This window comes from Octopus sinensis, linkage group LG8 (genome assembly GCF_006345805.1).
Source record: "Octopus sinensis linkage group LG8, ASM634580v1, whole genome shotgun sequence".
In the NCBI taxonomy this organism is placed as follows: domain Eukaryota; kingdom Metazoa; phylum Mollusca; class Cephalopoda; order Octopoda; family Octopodidae; genus Octopus; species Octopus sinensis.
In genome coordinates this window covers 29,947,206-29,970,805 of record NC_043004.1, presented here as the reverse complement: position 1 = coordinate 29,970,805, position 23,600 = coordinate 29,947,206, and the positions used below count along the sequence as shown (strand labels likewise).

Sequence of the window (23,600 nt, the reverse complement as noted above, 5' to 3'; positions counted from 1 at the left end):
CTCTATCTATCTATCTCTCAACTGAGCAAAGTGAAATATCACTTAGCTTTCAATTAACAGCAAATTTTACATTTTCAACTGCCAAATTATTCTTATTCTGCTTCATAATAAAATACTCATTGACTCTCATTATAATGCAAAATCATTTTACATTTAAAAAATAGACAAAAAAAAAGACAGCTTTAATAGTTGCAAGTATTTTGAGCCTTCCTATTTCAGTTAGGAGGGACAATAAATACAGAAATATTTTTATTTTAAAATCAGTTTTACATTAGTTCCTAAATGAACTCCTATAAACTATGTTACCTTATCAAACATTTAAGCAAAGAATTAGCCAATGCTTTACTAACAACTATAATAATTTTAATTATGAAATGAAAAATAAAGTATATCTAGAACTTTTCTATTTTGATAAAAAGAAAAACATTGGTAGTCTTATCTGGTGTTCCTTAAATCAAACAAAAATAAAATGTGACTAAAATTAAAAGGTATTGTTTACTTACCATATATGTATGTATATATATATATATATATATACACACACACACACACTTTTATTCTATGTAAAGTTGAGCATATTATGGCATTTGACATTCATGTCTTTCCACTTACTGATGTCTTACATGTTTAAAAAACCCCAGATTTCCAAAATTTAATGCTCCTATGTTGTTTGAAGAATCAAAAAAACATAGTATTTGATCAGTCCAGTTGCTTGCCATAGAAACAAAGATGTTTTGTGTTCACACTACTGTAAATGTAGTGAAACCAAACTATTTATAATTAAAGGATCACTAACTAGGATTCAACTCCTAAAACCATTCTGGTAAAAGTAATTGTTTGCTAAATATTTTAAATGAATATAAATTATATTTCTTAAAAATAATGTAATTTTTCTAGATAAAATTTTAATTTTCAAGAATAATCTATTGAATTTTTTTTTTTCTTGTACACAAACACAGTCTTCAATTACATTTTATTAAGTGACCGTTTCACACTTTCCTCAGGTGTAAACTTCAGTTTTTCATTCCTTATATGGCTGTCTTGTGCAGTCACATACATCTAGCCAGCTCACCTTGTTGATCAAAGCCAAGCCTTTTCTTTGTTCCTAATTTAGTCAAGTTTCATTTTCCCATCAACTCTACTTTCTACACCTACTTCTTGTCTAATTATATCCAGCCACAATCTCTATTATATGCAAATGTTTGAAATTGCAGGATGCAATTTTAATAACATTTGTCCACTGTCTCATAACAGAAAGTTTCAGTAGGCTGGATTAATCTTGAAATACATTAACAGTTAATCCAGAATTAACTAACTCTTAATTGTTTTCGTTTTTTGTTTTAACCTTTAATTGTTGTAGACAATCATCATGGTGTTATGCTGGATGTATTATTAGTCAAACGATATAATAACACAACCCAGCAGTGATTTAGTGTTACAAAGGGTCATTACTATTTGCCTTATATTAATGGTAGTCCTTACCTGTTTGTTTGTTCCCCTTATATAAAGTAAATTGTGAAAGTAGATCTACTCAAAACCTTGGAATTGGTAATTCCATATCCACAAGTATCTGTGATTATATTTCCAACAATGTTCAGTCTTAAAGTGATGATGAGATCAAACACTATGGATGGCAATGCTAATAACTATCAAGATAATTACGACCTACAATAAAAATCATTTATAGTCAGGGGTTGCTCTAGTTAACCAATAAAGCAAGCTCTACATCAGTCTTGCCAGTCTTGAGCATAGTGTTTCACAAATATTCACTGACTGTCAGACAAATGGATGGACATTTACTAGCTGAATAATTATAATCTGAAGGCATCTTGGCCACACTATTCCACAGACATTGAACATCTCCTTATGTTTCTAGTGAGATAAGGTATTTGAATAAACTAAACTTTCACACTGCATTTGCCTGTGAACATTTATGTTCCACCAAATAAGTGAGAAGATACTTGTCTCTATTGCAGCAAGTATTGAGTGGACATCTTCCAATACAGAGTCTGTGTGACTTATTAATTCCATTGAAGTAGAGACTAAATATTCTCTACAAAAGTGCCAAGATCAGTCATCCAACCCCTTCACTACATAAGTCAATAATTTTCTGAACACAGGTGAGTTATGGTCTATTATTTTCCATTACATTATGGAGGGGAACAACATACTCTCTTGAAGTGTTTTAAGGACTTAACTTTTCTCTAGGTCAATGTTTTACCTTGAATACTTGGTAAAATTTCTTCACAGTGTGAAGAGTAACTGTGAATTTTTTTAAATAAGCTATGTTTAGCACAGTATTTTTTTGAAGCATCAGTAATACCTGTGAACAAAACATGTTTGATTGACATCTGCAAATTTGATTTGATCAGAAAGACTATTATAAATTGTTCACTTCAATAACATAAGCTATTTGTGGAATGATCATGTGATTCATTAATCTGTTTTTCAGATAATAAAAACAAATTTATTGACACTAAATAGTTTGGATGTTGTTCTCTGTCTCTAATATTCTTCTGAGAAAACACACTATTGATGCACAAACTGATGAACACATAGATCACTTCCTCAATAATTTCACCCCCCCCCACACACACACACATTTTTACTATCAGCTGTTTAATAATCCACTGTTATTCTTCTGTCTTATTTTATGAAGAGTAGATGTGTTGGTGGAACTGATCTTTGTCTACATGAACTTCTTTCCTTTTAATTCCAAGGGTAGCAATGTAGAATTTCACCTTAAAGAATCTTCCTGTTAGAATATAAGGAGCCCTGACTTTCAGAGTTAGGTGATCTATTGTTTGGCAGACCCAGTGAGACTATGGGTCAATATATACTCTTGATGACTTCCCCTAAAGGGATGGCCAATCCATTTGAGTTTACTCTGCATCAGAGAGTGCTCTTGGTATACTCAAATTGCTAAAAAGAAACATTAACAAAATTTACTTGAGTTACAAAGAGTACAATGGTTGTGAGTGTAATGACAAAACAATCTGTGTAACTTCTTGTGTGGACTGATCAATAATTAGTTAGCTAAGTTGATTGGTAAAAACATCATGATGTTAGTAATGATAGTGTCAGCTTCAGTAATATTTTTTATCTAGGCAACTCATGTTTACCAGCTTACAGTATTATTATTATTGGTTTAAAATTGTGGAAGTGGATGGGATTCATATTTTAATCTCTTATCTGAAGTAAACTGTTAAAAATTAATTTTTTTGTTTTTTTTATTTTGTTAAATTGTTCATTCATAATGTTGTTACTGAATTTGGCACTTTAGTAAAATCATAATTTCAGCAAAAAGTTATTTCATTTCTTTCAACAGATTAACATCTTTTATTGCCTCAATGTGTTTTACTAAAGCTGATAAGTCTTTCCTTTTTATGCAATTATGGTTCTACCATTTGTAGAGCTTATTTTTTGTTTTTTGTCATAGGCTTTTGTATAGCCTTTGAAATGCAGAAATGGTTTCCCAGTAGAAACCAAGTGTTTGTATGAAAAAAAAATGCATTTATTTTGTCACTGAATTGAATTGCTTTCATTGAATGTCAGCATAATTTCACATATCCATGGACTCTTTCACTGTATGAGGTACAAATAAGCCTCTAGTAAACAGATTTGAGAACTGATTGTGATATTGTCCTGTGATACCTCATGATAGAGCTACATTTTAAAAATCCTTAATTAATTGCTACATTTTACTTGCTATATTTTGCAATTTGCTTCTCAGATGTATTGATGATGTGCCAATATTGAAAAGTTCTTGTACTCACTGTGATATATAAGAGAATGTGTTGGCATAGTTATATGCTAGCTGCAAGACAACCAACCACAATTGTTTTATGTCATACGTTCTAAGTGGTTAATGTAAAAAGAAAACCCCCAGAGATATATAATTGTTGAAACCAGTTGAAAAAAAATTAAACACAAAAATAGATGTATATCTTAATATTAAAAGAAACTGGATTGTAAATACTGTACTTTATTGAAGACATAAAGTGGAGTATCAATGGATTGTAAATAAATTTCGAAATTATATGTTGAAAAAAACAATTTAGGAAATGTGATTTAAAAGATTTTAATCTTTTTGTATAATTGAAGCATTTCAAATTGTCTTCAATTATTTGTTTAATTTTTTTTTTATTTGTTGTATATGAGTCCCAGCTGGGCAGTTGACAATTTATACATCTTCATCATCAACTGAATTGTATCCATAAGTAACCCACTTCACTGTGACATGGCTATGTAAATAGGCACCTTAGGCAGTGAAGAGGACCAGTAAGCAGCAGGAGCACTGTAATAATTAACAGGTGTTTATATTGCTCAATAAGTACTTTGGAATTGGCTCCATCAAGTTGTGTTGTCCTTTATCAGTTACATGAGGACAAAGTCTTCACTATGGTGCAATGCATGAGAGGGCTGTCACAATTATTGTTCACTATTACTGTATCGGACTTCTTTTTTTTTTAAATTTAACTTATATCTGACTTTTAGTCTGTTTGTCTTCTTTACTTTTCTTAATAAAACAAATTCTTCAATCCACTTTGTTTTCTTCCATTTATATTTGTTCTTCTGGTTTGTATTGAATAACATTTGTCATTTCTAAAAACTTTTCAAAATATAATTGATTGGCTTATATTCATAATCTAGTCTAGTTATTCTCTATATTAGAAATACACTGAATTGATCTATAGTGCAAATTCTTCACATTGTGTAAGTGTTTATTCATGTTGTATTATTAATATGTTAATATATAAGTATATATTTTCATATGATAAATGTAAATTTTATATATATTGTATTTTGTAAAATGATGGTATATGTTTTGTGACTGGCTGGAAAAGGAAGATCAGGAAGCTGCTAGGTCTCTCAGTAATATGTTAAAGCAGTACCAGGTGATCCCCCGCCACACACATGCGCATGCACACACACATACACCTCTATTGAGTGGGGAGAAGCCTCATGACATGGAAAACAACTGGAAATTTCTTGAGGAGTCATTAATCAGATCTGTGGATGGACCATGTTTTCAACAATGCAGAAAGTGAGATGTTAGTGAAATCATATGGTAGAAATGTGTCTAGCAAGGAGAGAACCTGAATGTAAGAAATTTACCCATGTTCTATTCTGTGAGGACCAGAAACATGAAATATTCCACATGGCAAAATCAGTGTGGATCAGAAAATAACCCGTGAACAATGTGTATGGAATGATTGCAGAATGCTCAGCTTCCCAGAGCCAAGAAGACTGATATGAAAATGTCACTATGTGTCATGGGCGAGAGAGGGGTAAACTCAACTGAGTAAACCTACCTGTGAAACCTGCTATAAAGGCTGACAGATGGTTGAAAGTGGTTATGAAGGAGATGAAGTCAAGGAAAGCAGCAGGACCATCAACATTAATTGCCAAGATACTGAAAATCTATGGCAAAGTAGGATATGTATGAGTCACTTGTATTATCAAGTAGATAAAGTAGGAAGTGAAAGGTAGACTGTATGAGGCATGTGTGCGAACTGCCATGCTACACTGCAGTGAAACATAGGCTGTAACTGCTGAGGACATGCGTAAGCTTGCAAGAAATGAAGCTGGTATGCTTTGCTGGATGTGTAATGTCAGTGTGTATACATGACAGAGTGTAAGCACTCTGAGAGAAACGTTGGACATAAGAAGCATCAAGTGTGGTGTGCAAGAGAGACAACTGTGCTACTATGGTCATGTGTTGCATATGAATGAGGACAGCTGTGTCAAAAAGTGTCACACCCTAACAGTGGCGGGAACCTATGGAAGAGGTATACCCAGGAAGACCTAGGATGAGGTGGTGAAGCACAACCTTTAAACTTTGGGCCTCACAGAGGCAATGACAAATGACCAAGACCTTTGGAAATAGGCTGTGCTTGAGAAGATCCAGCAAGCCAAGTGAACATAACTGTTGTCTATGCCAGTGTCACATAACTGGCTCTAAGAGTACCCTTCAATCATTGGGCAATGTATTGTGCTTGAGAAGACCTGTTGAGTCAAGTGAAATCATTGGTGTGGCTAATGCCTGACTGGTACCCATGCCAGTGGTATGTAAAATGCACCATACGAACATGGTCAATGCCAGCAGCACGTAAAAAGCACCATTTGAGTGTGGTTGTTGCCAGTGCCACCTGACTGGCTCCTGTGCCAGTGACATGTAAAAAGCACCATTCAAGCGTGATCAGTGCCAATACCACCTGACTGGCCCCTGTGCTGGTGAAATGTAAAAAGCACCCACTACACTTTCAGAGTGGTTGTCATTAGGAAGGGTATCCAACTGTAGAAATCTTGCCAGATCAGATTGGAGCCTGGTGCAGCCTCCTGGCTTGCCAGTCCTCAGTCAAACTGTCCAACCCATGCCAGCATGGAAAGTGGATGTTAAACTATGATGATGATGATGATGATGTAACAGTCTTATCATCAACTGGTACAAGGACAAAGAAATTGCTTTAAAAAAGAAGTAATTTTGGACATCAAATTGCTGGACCATATCCTGAATGTTTAGATAGGCCAAGCTGTGCCAAGAGAATGTACAACCGATGCCTTCTTTTTAACAGTACAGCTACAGAAGTTCTTTGCTGAGGGCTGACTACTATATCTAGCAGTCTTTGACAGGATACCACACTCTATAATAAATAGCTGCTAATAAAAATAGATGGGGGCTGAGCAAGCGAAGTGAGAGTTGGTTACAAGTTCAGTGAGAAATTTAGCATGTAGAGAGATATCCATTAGCACTTGGGTTTCTGCCCCTCATACATATTATGGTTCTCCAGGCTATCACAAAAGAAGTTCAAGTCTGGCTGAATGCCTTTATGCTGGCAATCTAGTTCTCATAGCTGAATCTGTCTGATATTTAGAGAAGAATTTTTAATTATAGAACCAGGGCCTAGAATCAAAAGGTCTAGTAAACCTAGCAAAGTCTAAAATGTTAAGAGGTGAGAAAAGTAAACACCTTCTGGTAAGCTGCCACATTCAATATTCAGAAAAGGAATAGGCTGGAATTCTACTCTGCGTGTACCTAATGTAAAAACTATAATGAGCAACTATTTAGCATTGATAAGTTTTCATATGCTGGATACTTTTCCTTAAAGGTCTAAAAAAGTGCGAAATGTAATGAAAAACGATATTTATTAAGCATATATTGACCTAGAAGTGAATTTAAACAAAGTAGAATTCAAAGAAACTTAACTACAGAATGGTCATAAGCATCAACCTAGTGCTTAATCTAGGCCCAGCTCTCTTGCTTCATTATAATTTTCTTATAATAAACATTTATGACTAGCCATGCTGTTGTAGCCTAAATTAGAAGCCATATACACTTCTGTCACTCCAGGGTCTTTTACATTCTTTACTTGCATAAATAATTGCAATTTTTCGTTTTTAGAGATTTCTATCACCCTTTTTAAAATGAGCAAACCAAGTAAAGTGAAGATTCATCAGTATTCATTGGAAATTTTGAAGTTTGGGTTTATTCCCACTGTGCACAGTAAACACACACCATTCTGCTTATTGTGTCATGAGACATTGACTAATGAGCCAATGAAGGGAGGCTGACTGAAAGTACACCTGAGAGTAAAGCATCCCAATCTCGCCAATTCAAATTTGGAATATTTTAAGTCACTAAAAGAAAAATTTGAAAATTGATAAAAAAAATCTCTAGATTATTCTCTGTACAAAATGCAACCCACAATCATACTCTTGAAGCAAGCTATGAAATTCTTCTGATCATAGCAAAGCCTGGAAAGAATCATACTATTGGAGAGGAATTGATTAAACCAGTTATCTCAGTATTTTTAAAAACTGATACAAAAGGATGATAAAGATCTTATGGCCATGCTGCTGAGTAATAACACTGTCTGCAAAAGAATTGATGACATGGGGAAATATGTTGAAGAACAGCTAATTGAGAAACTGAAATCATTGAAATTTTCAATACAAATGGATGAAGCTACCTTTAAGAATAGTGATGCTCTGTGATTGGCATATGTGAAGTATATTGATCAAGAGGAGTTTCAGGAAGAGATGTGGTTTTGTGAATCAGTAGAAATGACTGTTACTACAGCTGATTTCTACAGCAAACTGAAGAAATTATTTGGATTCAAACAAAATGCCAAAAGGAAACATTATATCATATGCTGCGGATGGGGCAAGAAAACAGGATGCTGAAAACTGATGAAGGAGGAATATCCAAACATGTTGACTGTACATTGTGTTATTATCCACTGAGAAAACTTGATTGCCAAGAAAATTTCCCCTGTTCTTCACAAGATTCTGCAATCTGTGATCAAGTGTGTTAATGCCATCAAATCAAGTGTTACATTTGGATGTCTTTTTAAGCTGTTCTGTGTGAATCAAAGTGCAGTACATGTTTGATCATTACTTCATACAGAAATTGTCAAAAGGAAGTTACTTGAAGAGATTCATGGAGTTATTTAATGAGCTCAGTGAGGTTTTGAACACAAAACTGAAAGGAAGTTTCTGTCAACAACAGATAGCAAGGCATATGTCAGGTATTTGACAAACATCTTTGAGAAATAAGCAACTTAAACAAACAACTCCAAGGAGCAAATATAACTCTTGCTGATGCAAAAACAAAGATTTTCAACCATTCATTTTCTAAATGATAGGACACTTCCCTATAGTTTGAACAAAATTTCTATAAATCCTTGCACAGAAGCCTTTAATCAATATCTATAAAGCTGAAATGTGAAAAAGTTGTTTGATTTCTTGGTTATTTGTTTCACTTTGGGATGGGAACGGTTTAAGGGGTGGTAGATGGGGTTGGATTGGCACCAAAATTTACACTGGGGGGTAAAATGGGGTGGGCAATGGTGTGAGGAGGGTTGCAAGTTGCTCGGGGCTACCATTTTGTTGCCATCACCACCAAAACCCGAGCAAAGCAAGGGTCAAAATAGTTTATTTCTATTTTTCATTTTAAATTGAATTTTAACTGTTTGCATCTGAACATTTTTCAGAAATCTAACATAGAAAATACTTTTCAAATCACTTTATCAAATGTTGTTTGAAATTTCTGGTGAAATTATTCAAAAGGCTAACCAATTAGCTTTTTGGATCTAGTGTAATATTAAAATTACATAGCATCTGGTATATACAAGGACAAGGCCTTATGGTGGAACATGTTGGAGAAATATATCATTAACAACTGCTATTTTATAGTCAGGCCTGATAAACTACTAACGAGTTAGCTTTTTTGAATCCAACATGATGCGCTACATAAAATATTTAGTGTAAGTCAATTAGGAATAGACTGTTGAGGAAAGGGCTTCTTTGAGATTGACAAACTACAAAGTACAGATTCAAAAAGATTATCACAAGAAATTCAGGAGGTAAGATTAGTGCCCAGAATGAAAGGCAAATTATGATTTATGTACTTAATTTTAAACATATTTATTTTGGTTAATTTTCAACAGTTAATTAAACTCATCAAATTTATATGATTAACAATCAATTGAAATGACATCAGAGAAGTACTAACGTCTTAATTTGATTGCTTAATTGATCAAATGTTGTATATTTTTATTGAATTTTGTGTTCTTTGTATTGAATTTTGACTTTTAGATTGTTTGATATTTTAACATTTAGCTCATTAGAGTTTTCTGACAAATCTGCATACCACCTGGCAGTCGGTAAACTAAGTACAGTGTTGTCTGGTTTTCAATTTCATAGTCAAAAAGTGTTTTGTCATTTTCTAATTCTTTTCCATTATAGAGCAAATGTTGTTGATCTGGTGGAATACCTTGGTGATTTTCAATTTTAGCTTTTACATTTTCAATAGTATCTGAAGTATGAACTTCTATAGTAATAGTCCGGCTTTCCCATGTCATTATAAAAATCTGCATTTTCCTACAAGATAAAAAAGAAAAATTTAATTAATATACACATTTACACATCCCTACTGAGAATCGCTGTATAAACATCAAAAGAATAAATTTGCAGTAATTAAGAGCTCAATTAATAATAGGTCATTTAAACTCCAATCCATTATTACATTGCAGTAAATCCCAACAGGATTTACTGCAATGTATATGTATCATTTGTAAAAAACATAAATCTGAAAGAAGCACACTGTAAGATGTAGAGCAATATATATTGAAAATGGGGAGGGCTGGTTTATGGGATTACCTTGGGTTTCCAGTCCATAAAGGGATGCTTTGTGGCATACTCCCAGATCCCAAAAACTGTTGGCCCAAGACCTCTTAAAAATACGGAGGAGGAAATGTCTCACTACTCAACGGTAACAATTGGGGATTATCTCCCTTTGCTATCAGCTACTGACTTCTGAGTATCGACTTCCAATAGCTGATAGCGAAGGGAGATAATCCCCAATTGTTACCTTTGAGTAGTGAGACATTTCCTCCTCCATATTTTTAAGAGGTTTTGAGCCAACAGGTTTTTGGGATCTGGAGGTATGCCATAAAGCTAAACCCTTTATGGACTGGAAACCCAAGGTAATCCCATAAACTAGCCTTTCCCATTTTTAATATATATATATATTTCCTAGAATAGCTTAACATATTCACAGACCCCCACCACCCAGTACTACATTTGTGGACCATCAGAGATCTGCAGACCACAGGTTGGGAAGCACTGATATATATATCATCATCGATAATTAACATCCATGTTCAAAGCTGGCATAGATTGGACAGTTTCACAAGGATGCAATGGATCAAAGGCCTGCATCATGCTCCAGTATCTACTTTGGCATGTTTTCTGTGGCTAGATGCATGTATGCATGTATACACACACACATGTACATGCGCGTGCACACACACACACGCACACATACAAACAAACAAACAAAAGTCAGGAGTTACGAGAAGTGAATATCTTTATTTAATCATTTGACATCCTTGAATTATTGATATAACTATGATGTTCTGGTGATCTGTTGAGCTAGCTTTCTTTATTTGTACTGATTTGTGAATATACAGTTGTACTGTATAATGGTCAGCATACATTTTAATGCAAACATATATACATAATTTCTTCCATACTAAAATCATGATTACATATAGAATGCTGCAAGATGTCACGTAGTTAAATAGATATATTCACTTCTCATACCTCCTAACTATTTATGTCTTATATACTTCTCAGGAAATAGTTTCATCTATCAGATCTTCTGGATTTCAACTGTATAGTCATTCTGTGTTAAACTTCTCTGTATTGGACTATTATTACAGTTAGCCAAGTCTGTAAGAGGAACTTTCTGTGATAGCCATACAATTCCTTGAATCCCTATCTTAAACTACAATATATATATATGGGCAAGTGTCTTCTACTATAGCCTCGGGCCGACCAAAGCCTTGTGAGTGGATTTGGTAGATGGAAACTGAAAGAAGCCCGTCATATATATGTATATATGTGTGTGTGTCTGTGTTTGTCCCCCCTAGCATTGCTTGACAACCGATGCTGGTGTGCTTATGTCCCCATTACTTAGCGGTTCGGCAAAAGAGACCGATAGAATAAGTACTGGGCTTACAAAAAGAATAAGTTCCGGGGTCGAGTTGCTTGATTAAAGGTGGTGCTCCAGCATGGTCGCAGTTAAATGACTGAAACAAGTAAAAGAGTAAAAAAAGAGTAAAAGAGTATATATATATATATATATATATATATATATATATATACCGGAGTAAGCACATATATGTGAAACAAGGTGGAAAAAAGAGTACTCAAGTACCGGAGGTAGAGTAATATGCTTTATTTAAAAGCAGCAGAAATATAGCAAAAGCTGTTACACAGAGTTTCACATGAAACTCTGAGTAACAGCTATATTTCTGCTGCTTTTAAATAAAGTATATATATATATATATATATATATATATATATACAGGGTGATGGACAAAATAATGGAAACACCAAGCATCATAGCATCATAATTTTGAAATATCTATAAAACTGTCAAAAGCTTGTTTATTTTTATGTTTTTTTGAGTTATTATTAGTGTTGCTGAATACGTTTTGCTAAAATTGCTGTTTCTTTTCAGATATCATAAGAAAAAGGTAATTGAAATTCATTAAAATGACAGATCTATCGGACTTTCAAAGAGGTCAAATTGTTGGTGCTCGTATGGCAGACAATAGAATAATGAAAACAGCCGAAATGTTTGGTGTATCAAGAAGTACTGTCTTGAAAGTAATGACAGCTTTTGAGAAAGAGGGAAAAGCCTCCTCGACAAAACAAAACTCCCAAAGAAAAGTAAAATTTTCAGATAGGGACCATCGGACTCTTATGTGAATTGTTAGAAAGAATCATAAAAGTACAGTTCCCAAAATTACTGCAGAGCTTAATGACCACCTCGAGTGGAGACTGCCTTCTTCCAACTGTTAAACATGGAGCAAGATCTGTGATGAAGGGGGCTGTATATCTTGGAATCCACTGGCCCAATGGTTTCCCTTCATGGTAAAATTAATAGTCAAGACTATTTAAGCATTTTATTTGATCAAATTCATCCTATGTTTGCAGAACTGATTCTGGAGGGAAACGCAATCTATCAGGATGATAATGTACCAATTCACACAGTTAAAGTTGTTACTGAATGACACAAGGAACATTCTAGTGAAGTTAAACATCTTATCTGGCCACCACAGTCCCCAGATCTCAATATTATTGAACATTTATGGTGCATTTTAGAAAAACAAGTAAGGAGCTGATATCCTCCACCATCATCACTACAAGAACTGAAGACTGTTTTAGGTGAAGAATGGACAAAAATTCCTTGGAAACAATTCAAACTTTGTACGAGTCCATACCTCATAGAATTCAAGCTGTAATTACTGCCAAAGGCGGTCCTACCCCATATTAAAATAAATTTGTTTGAAATTTTAAGGTATTTCCATTATTTTGTCCAACCTCTGTGTATATACATATATATTAATTGAAGTGTACAGTATTATATATCCATTATGGCTGATCTTACCAATTGGTTTCGCACCAGAGGCTCAATGGAGTGTTAGGTAACTGTCCAATTATGTAATCCTGTGCTCTTCAGAGGTAGCCGTTATGGAATGAAATATGGCAACTGCTCTCTATTGTTGGAGATAAATAGGCACATCCAGTTTGCGGTTGCTGTGAAAAAGATGAAACAAATTAAGCAGGGGATTAAGTATATAGTTATATCACTTGGTATGAAAAAACATCCATTCCTGGGGTGGTTTTGTAGTAAGATAGCAAGAGCTTTCCAGAAAAGAGTTTATGGGAAATGTGTATGACAGAGGAATTTAATATGGGCTGCCCCTGGGAGCTCCTCTATACTGATGACCTTGTTCTTATAGCTGAATCACTACTAGAACTAGAGAAGACATTTCAGGCATGGGAGCAAAGTCTGTAATCAAAGGGTTTTAGAGTTCATTTAGCAAAGACCAGTAAGTTTAGCATACAGACAAATCACAAATCTCTTTAGGGAGATGGCTCTACTTGATACATAGAAAAGGTGTTTGTAAAAACTCAGTAAGGTGTACTCAGGGCTAGCTATAGACATAAAAGGTGCAACAGTATCAGACGAAGGTTAACAGTGAAAATAGTTTTTGTGTGTAGCAGTTTAGGCACAATAAACACTAGAAAAAATACACAGAAAATACACTTCATTAAATGCCTAGAGAGAAATTTAGAAGTAGTAGATAGTTTTTAATATGTAGGTGACCAAGTCAGCAGCGGAGGAGGATGCTCTGGGAGCATAGCTGCTAGAATAAGAATAGGCTGGGCAATGTTGAGAGAGCCTCTAGCTTTGTTGCTAACAAAGGGCCTCTTCCTCAGATGAAAAGCAGATTGTATGATGCCTGTGTGCAAACAGCCATGCTATAGGGCTGTGAAACATGGGTTGTGACTGCAGAGGACATGCGAAAGCTTGAAAGAAATGAAGCTAATATGCTCCACTAGATGTGCAATGTCAGTGTCCATGTACAACAGAGTGTAAGAGACTTAAGAGAAAAATTGGGTATAAGAGACAAACATCTGGATGCCCTTTCTAACACCAACCACTTTATAGAGTGTACTGGGTGCTTTTTATGTACCACTGGCATGGGTGCATTCATACAGCACTGGCACAAGTGCATGTTATGTGGTACCAGCACAGGTAAAGGACAAGTCTGTATGTATGTGCTTATATATATATATATATATATATATATATATATATATATATATATATGCACATACATATAATACACATACACACACATACATATATGATATATATATATATATATATATATATATATATATATGTATAATTTCTACGTTAGGCATGTAATCATAGGGGTGCTATGCTGTGCTATGGCTTAACCCCACCAACATTAGAATTTAAGCCTCTCCAGTTTGAAGATTTGTGTTCGTGATATTCGCTCTTGGAAGAATGCAGTTTAAGCAAAATGCCTCAGCCTGTAGTGTTTGTAGACAGTTGAAAACAATACTTTTAACAAAAAAAAAATTTTACATCCCTTTCGTGGACAACTTTATTAAATTTTAGACACTTTAAGGACAGAAAGGTTGTTTCATCAAATTCATAAAATCTGAGGTCGCTATTCATTTGATTTAGCAGTATGTGAAAAAGTGTGGGTAATTACAAATGCGTATGTGTGTAATTTTATCCAATCAACAGATAGCATGGCATTAGCAGCTTGTTACCATGACAACCACTATTGTCTGTGCCACACGTTGTTCTATGTTGATTTTTCATACTTGATTCTTCACACCATGAGATTCTTTTCACCAGTGTGGTTTTGTTTTAATTTTTTTGTGTGTTAGTATATTGCATATTTTTCTGTGCCTTTGAGACAAGTTCTCTGTTGACCAGTTATTCTTATCGAGGTTTACAAATCCAAGCATGAAAATGTTACTCAACTTTGGAGTTTTGCACACACACACACACACACACACACACATGAATGCATAAATGTATATATAAATTTATATATGAATATATACATCTAGATGCACTTATGTATTAATGATGTACACAAATACATGACAGGTATACATAATACTGAAATACACATAAAGTAAACACATGCAAATATATTAATATAACATTTTAAAAAATAATTAAAAACATATAATCAACAAAGAGACAAAAGAAACAGTAGGATGATACATGTTGATTTTATTAGGTATTTCTGCTTATTTAGAAACCTACAATTAACATGTGACAGACTCTAAACTATAAAGTTCACAGAGTACAACCTTAAAGTTGACACTGCTCTGCTAAACACAAAAGATTTCTGTCTCACTACAGGCTAAAAATTCAATTTTTCTGTAACATTTTCCTCCAATTTTTTTCTCAGCAACATCATACCTTCATAGCAATGAGACTGGAAGACTACATCATTATAGCCAATTTTCAGATTTTTTACTTCCTTTTAAAAAATTCCTATTTTGCAATTGAAAAAAACTAAATCCAAAATTTTTTACATTGCATCGCCGTACATTGCAGATTAAATAAATGTAACCTGATTTTATTATTTTGTGTTGTGTGAATTTTCTTGAAAAACATTATCAAATTTTATAAACAGTACAGTTTTTAAAGCTCTGTTCAGTACCCCCTGCTATCAAGATAGCTTCCCCCCACGCAAGCTATCAAGATAGCTTCCCCCCACGCAAACTATCAAGATAGCTTCCCCCCACCCAAACTATCAAGATACCTCCCACCTGATAAATTTTTTGAGTAACACCCGCACGATTTTCACTTGGATTTTTTGCATGGAATCAAGTACCCTGACCTCCTAATATGCTGCAAATCTCTTATTTTGGTTCGGAAAAGGTGGGGGGCGATGGGGGATCCCCCTCCCATCCTGGAATCATTGGAAATTTTTTTTTCTGATGAAATGAACTCCTGTGACCTCCTAGTATGTTGCAAAACTCTTTTGGGGGTCCGAAAAACAGGGTGGGGGTGAGGTGGAAGCCTCGGAAATTGCACCCCCATTAATCTTTCCATCAGCACGATTTTCACTAAGAAAAAAAAAAACTTGGATTTTTTGCATGGAATCAAGTACCTAAATGCATGTGAAATAGTGAAAAAAAAGTATTAACTATATACAAAAAAATATTTGCCGTGTAAATATGGTGGTGTTATGCCTTTCTTGGTGGGAGACTAAATTATTTAAGGATCAGTTTAACATTTTACTGTACAGGATCTCAGTGCATTATCAACCTTAGTGCATGACTGGTACTTTATTTTATTTTACCCTAGAAGGAAGTACAGCAAACTTGATTCAGCAAGGTTTGAACTCTGGCTGCAAGAATCCAAACAAATACCACAAAGCATATTTTCTGACCTTCTAACATGCTATATATATATTCTTAAAAATTTTACTCACGAAAATTTATTTTCTTTGCTTACCCCCATCAGCAGTTATAATTGTTTTATAATTGTTTATATAAAAAGCACCCACTACACTCACGGAGTGGTTGGCATTAGGAAGGGCATCCAGCTGTAGAAACATTGCCAGATAAGACTGGAGCCTGGTGCAGCCTTCTGGCTTCCCAGATCCCCGGTCAAACCGTCCAACCCATGCTAGCATGGAGAACGGACGTTAAACGATGATGATGATGATGATGATGATGATAATGTAATTAGTATTAGTAAGAAGGTAGAAACAAATTATCAAAATAGTAAAAATAATTTTTAAAATAAAAATAGCACTTACAAAATTCACCTGAAAGCAAGCTGGACCTACACGAGACAGGTATAATAATGGTTTGTTGTCACTGGTATAAGAGAAATACCGGAAGTTCAGAAATTACCTTTGATATACAGAATAAATAGCTTTTGAGAAACCTTCTTACAAATAACCTGCTGTGGAAAATACCTGTGACAGAAATAGCAATTACCTTTGATATACAGAATAAACAGCTTTTGTGAAACCTGCTTACAAATAACCTGCTGTGGAAAATACCTGTGACAGAAATATCAAATAATTTCTAATCTGGCATGTGTGTGCTCGGGACTCACTTTGTTTCATCATAACTTCCAGAAAAATGGATATTGTTTAATGAAATTTTTTACAAATATGCTTCAGGTGGAATAGATTCAGATTATATCTGAACTCAATGTGAAAATTTCAGAAAATTCACATGTGTTGGCTTTATTTCTTCATAACGTTCCAAAAAAATGGATATTTTTAATGAAATTTTCTGTAATTACCTTTCAGATGGTGTATATTATGATTGTATCTGAATTTAATATGAAAAAAGAAAAAAAAACAAAACAAAAAACCTGGAGGGCTTGCACACATATACACAGATTCACGTCACAAAATGAAACCTGAAATTTCCAAAAAAAATTTTTTTTTTGTCATGTTAAATTCCGATATTAATGGTAATCTATGCCATCTGAAAGTTATTTGTAAACATTTAATTGGAAAATATCTAGTGGGGCACACTTGTGTAGGTATACCTCTAATTTGATTACACGATAAGCAATTTTGACAGGAGGCAGTTGATCGATTTTATTGACCTCAGTGCAATGACTGGTAGTTTACTTTATCGACCCTAGAAGGAAGAAAAGCAAACTTGATTCTGTGAGATTTGAACTCAAATTATAAAAATAGAAAAAAATACCACAAAGCATTTTTTCCAACATTCTAACAACTGTTCTTGATATATATATATATATATATATATATATATATATATATATATATATATATATATATATATATATATATATATATATATATATATATACTCGCAGTATCGCCCGGCGTTGCTCAGGTTGTAAGGGAAATAACTATATAAGCATTTTTAGAGAGTTATAGCCAAAAAAAAAGCATTAAAAATTGAAAAAAAATTAAGGTAAATTTTTTTTAAATCGTTGACACATCGTAGATATTTTTAGAGAGTTACTTCCCTTATATAAAAGCGAAAAAAATGCATTAAAATGGAAAAATATGATGGTAAATTTTTTTAAAATCGTAGACTCATCGTAGACGCGCGCTAATACCCAGAAGGGCTCGATATGATCACGACTATAAGATACCTGCTTTTGGTTAAACTGCACCGCAAAATGTGGGAGTAATTACGAATGTAAATCGAAGGGGACAGACACACAACTTCACTCTTATATAAAGATGCTTTTTTTTTTCAGTCATAGAGTTAGATTTATGAAGGTCTTCAGTAGAAAATCCTTCGAATTCTGACTCGCTGCTTCATATAATGAAATTCGTATCCATTTTTTGTCAGAATTACAAATTTTGAAAACACAATAGGAACAAATTTCGGAAAAAAATCTCCCATAATTCACGGAATTAAAATTACACTTCGATTTTTGTACAAAACTGTATTTGAAGTGTTTACGAAGTATAATACGTGTTTTCACGAATGTACTAAAGAGATTTACTCTGATATTCTCATTTAAATATGAATAGGTAAATTCGGGCGGTTTGGTAACGAAAGGGTTTATATAAGTGTCGTCTGTTTATACATAAACACTGTTTCATAGTTTCAGTTTAGTCTTCCTCAAATCACTGTCGCTAATTTACTCTCTTCCAAGAACATTTTCACTCACTGTTATCTGTTAGCTTCCCATACATTTTACTCATGTATCTATCAGCGTGATAGACAGAAACAAATATTACATTTACTTTCATTTTATTCGTTGCCCACTGTGTGTGTGCGTTTGCGTGTGGTGTAAACCAGACTAAGAAAAGCATTTGACACACACACCAGAATGTGAGTTTTCTGTAAATTTTGCTTAATTGGAGTTTAAATTTTAAAAACTGGACCTGGCATGACGCGATGCATTGTACTCTTAAAACTGCTAGGTAAATTGTAATTGAAGAAATCCTATATTGTAGATTTGTATAACTCCCAAAGGGAGGCAGATAAAATCTGCCTTTTATAATAAGAGATATATATATATGTATGCATATATATGTATGTATATATATATGTGTATATGTATATATATATGTATATATATATATATACACACATATATATAAACACACATATATATGTATGCACATATATGTATGTACATATATATGTGTGTATATATATATATATATACATATATATATATATACATATATATAAACATATATATATACATATATATAAACATACATATATACATATACACATATATATATATATATACATACACATATATATATATGCATGCATATATATATATATATATTTTGATATATAAACATACATATATACATATAGACACACACATATATATATATAAATATATATATATATACATATATAAATATATATATATACATATATATATACATACATATATATATATATATACATACATATATATACATACATATATATACATACATATACATACATATATATATATACATATATATACATATACATATATATATATATACACATACATATAGATGATGATGATATACATACATATATATACACACACACACACATATATATGTATATATATATATATATATGCTGTGCGTGAGAAGACCCAGCAAGACTAGTGAGGCCTCTACCTGGTATGTAGCCAGTCGACTTATACATACCTTTCCTTCTTGGGACACAAAACTCCACTTGTGAAGACCCGTTGAGGCAAGTGAAAATCAAAAAATCAAATCAAAATCAAATCAGATATCAGAAAGCAGAACCAAAATCGAAGTCGATCAACATCAATGGAAATTGCGGCTGTGATACCAGTGCCGGTGACAAGTAAGCGAACCATCCAATTGTGGCCGTTGCCAGCGCCGCCCAGACTGGCCTCCGTGCCGGTGGCACGTAAAAGCACCATCCGTTCGTGTCCATTGCCAGCCTCGCCTGGCCCTCGTGCCGGTGGCACATAAAAGCACCATCCGTTTGTGGCCATTGCCAGCCTCGCCTGGCCCCCGTGCCGGTGGCACGTAAAAAGCACCATCCGTTCGTGGCCGTTGCCAGCGACGCCCCGACTGGCCTCCGTGCTGGTGGCACGTAAAAGCACCATCCGTTCGTGTCCGTTGCCAGCCTCGCCTGGCCCCCGTGCTGGTGGCACGTAAAAGCACCATCTGTTCATGGCCGTTTGACAGCACCGTCTGGCACCTGTGCAGGTGGCACGTAAAAAGCACCCACTACACTCGCGGAGTGGTTGGTGTTAGGAAGGGCATCCAGCCGTAGAAACACTGCCAGATCAGACTGGGCCTGATGCAGCCTTCTGGCTTCACAGACCCCAGTTGAACCGTCCAACCCATGCTAGCATGGAAAACGGACGCTAAATGATGATGATGATGATGATGATATATATATATATATATGTGTGTGTGTGTGTGTGTGTGTGTGTGTGTGGAGGTGCAATGGCTCAGTGGTTAGGGCAGCAGACTTGCGGTTGTAGGATCTTGGTTTCAATTCCCAGACAGGGCGTTGTGAGTGTTTATTGAGCGAAAATAAAGCTCCAAAAGGCTCTGGCAGGGGGTGATGGCGATCCCTGCTGTACTCTTTTGCCACAAATTCCTCTCACTCTTTCTTCTGTTGGCCTGCTTGCTTAGCCAGCAAGGTGGTGTCATTTGAAAGCTAAAATAACGCGAAGCGCATTGTGACCAACGATGTGTAGCAACATCTGCTAGCCTGGTCAGTCATGGTGATCATAGTGATATATATATATATATATATATATATATACATATATACATATATATATATACATATATATACATATATATATACATGCATACATATATATACATATATACATACATTTACATACATATATATACATATATACATATATATAAATATATATATATATATATATATATATATATATATATATATATATATATATATATATATATATGTGAAATAGAAAGATGAATAATCTTGTGGCAGATTAATCAAAAGTTTGACCATGGGCTCTTAGGAGCCTAGTTCGATTTGTTTTGCTCCGCCTCTGTTCTGTTTTTGTTTTTTCCAACGGATTTCCTATTTCTTCCTGAAGAGAAAGACACAATATGGTCTCATTATTCAATCGGATTTTGGTAAATTGTGCCTTTCGAAACACGTGTAGAATGAAATAAAACGATTTCTGTTCAATCTTCGTTCAGCTCCATTTCTTCAATTCACTAATATATATATATATATATATATATATATATATATATATATATATATATATATATATACACACACATATATACATATATATACATATATATACAGCTACTGGCCCTGATGGATTCCCAGCAATCCTTCTAAAAGTATGTAAGCAATCCTAGCAAGACCACTGCAGTTCCTCTTTCAGAGCTTCCTTGCAACTGGCAAACTTCCAAGAAAACTGAAGGAGGGTAAAATATGCCCTATTCATAAAGGAGGTAGCAGAGCAGAGGCCAAGAACTACAGACCTATCTCTCTGACCTCACACATCAGCAAGGTCATGGAACAAATATTCAGAAAGAAACTAATCACCTTCCTTGAAGAAAATGGCTTTCTGCCTGACACCCAACATGGTTTCCGACCAGGAAGAAGCTGCCTAACTCAGCTCTTACAACACTATGACTGGGTGCTGAAACAACTGGTCAACCACTCAACTGTGGAAGTGATATATCTCGACTTTGCAAAGGCCTTTGATAAAGTTGACCATGGAATATGTCACAAACTGCATGATCTTGGCATAATTGGAAAATTGGGAGAATGGCTTCATGACTTTCTGAAGGATAGAAGTCAGGTGGTAGTAGCCAATGGGGCCACCTCCAAAGACACACAAATAGTGAGCGGTGTTCCGCAAGACACTGTTTTGGAACCACTGCTGTTCATAATGGCCCTCTCAGACATGCCCTCAGCCACACAGAGAGCCACGATAACAAGTTATGCAGATGATGCAAAAGTTTCACAGGTAATACAGAACCCTGAAGACACTATGCACCTGCAATGTGAGCTGGATGAAATATACAAGTGGGCTGAAAAGAATAGCATGCAGTTCAATGCTGAAAAGTTTCAAGCTTTATGCTATCAGCATGCAACACTAAATGCAATACCCAATAAATACACTGGACCTGGAGGAATTGCAATCCCAGAGGCACAATCAGTGCGAGACCTGGGCATTTACATGAGTAATGATGCAACCTTTCATGTGCATGTTGCTAAATTGGCAATGAAATGTAGGCAGCTGACCGGATGGATTCTTAAAACTTTCAGAACAAGAGACCAGGAAACCATGATGGTCCTCTGGAGAACACTTGTCCTAAGCCACTTTGACTATTGCTCTCAGCTATGGTCACCAACCAGTATGTCAAATTAATCTCAGAACTTGAGGCAATCCAATGAAGCTACACAAAGAAGATAGCCTCTATGCAGCATATAAGCTATTGGGAAAGACTCAAGAGGTTAAGACTCTATTCCTTAGAGCATAGGCAAGAAAGATATGCCATAATATACATCTGGAAGATTCTGGAAGGACTTGTCTCAAACTTTGGCATTGAGAGTTACACAAATACTAGAACTGGGCGCCACTGCATAGTGCCAAGGACTCCAAATTTGCCATCAAGATGTAGGACCAGATACTGCAATAGCCTGGGCTTCAGAGGTTCACAGCTCTTCAATATCCTCCCGAAAGACTTGAGAGACTTGCATGGGGTAGATGTAGGTGTCTTCAAAATAAAGCTGGACCTCTTTCTGTCAGGTGTCCCAGATGAACCAACTTCGCTGCAGGAGGTGCAGATGAGGGCAGCTGCATCAAACTCTTTCATGCACCAAATGTCAATTGCTAAAAAGCATTCGTGAAGTAAAATCATGTAGCAACACCAAATGGCGGTGCCCCAGCATGGCCACAGCTCGTGAGCTGAAACTAGATGGAAAAAAATATATATATACATACATAAATATATACATACATATATATATATATATATATATATATATATATATATAACATACATATATATATATATATATATATATATATATATATATATATATATATATATATATATATATATATATACACATACATGACAAGAAATAATTTTTGCCTCTTTTTGTGGTGATGAAAAGGATTATAAGACTGCAAAAAATAAGTACTCAAATGTAATTGAGACAGAGATAAAAAAAAAACATTGATCAGAGAACAAACATCAAATTCAAGTCAACAACTTTATATATTACACCACGCCTCCAAACATTTGATCTTATATAAATATTACCATGGCCCTTAAAAATATAAAGTATACATATATAAAAAAACACAGAAGGTAAAAAATATATATGCAAATAAAAATACAGATATACAGACCAGCCTATCAAGAAGGTATATACAATTGACTAACAATTCTAAAGTGTGTCATGTGACTAAAAATCTAAATAAAATAAAATATCAATCAACGAAAAAAAATTTTTTCTTACTCCCCTCAAACAAAAAAGTATGTCAGAAAAGTTCATATCATAAAAACCATGGTAGGTTGAAGTCCAGGAGCAAAAAATTTCCACAAAATCAAGTCAAACACATCTATGGCCATTTCAGTGCATCTCGGTAATATTTATATATTTATATATGATCAAATGTTTGGAGGTGTGGTGTTATATATAAAGTTGTTGACTCGAATTTGATGTTTGTTCTCTCTCTCTTTATATATATA

General features: G+C 34.4%; 1 long non-coding RNA gene across 1 annotated transcript; it reads right to left on the bottom strand.

The window, feature by feature from the left end:
- Nucleotides 1–12,966: 12,966 nt before the first annotated feature.
- LOC118764521 lies at nt 12,967–23,323 on the bottom strand. Its single transcript, XR_005000331.1, has 3 exons — nt 23,258–23,323; nt 16,689–16,749; nt 12,967–13,113 (listed from the first exon to the last, which is right to left on the bottom strand). It is a non-coding gene; the product is annotated as an uncharacterized LOC118764521 (long non-coding RNA).
- Nucleotides 23,324–23,600: the final 277 nt, after the last annotated feature.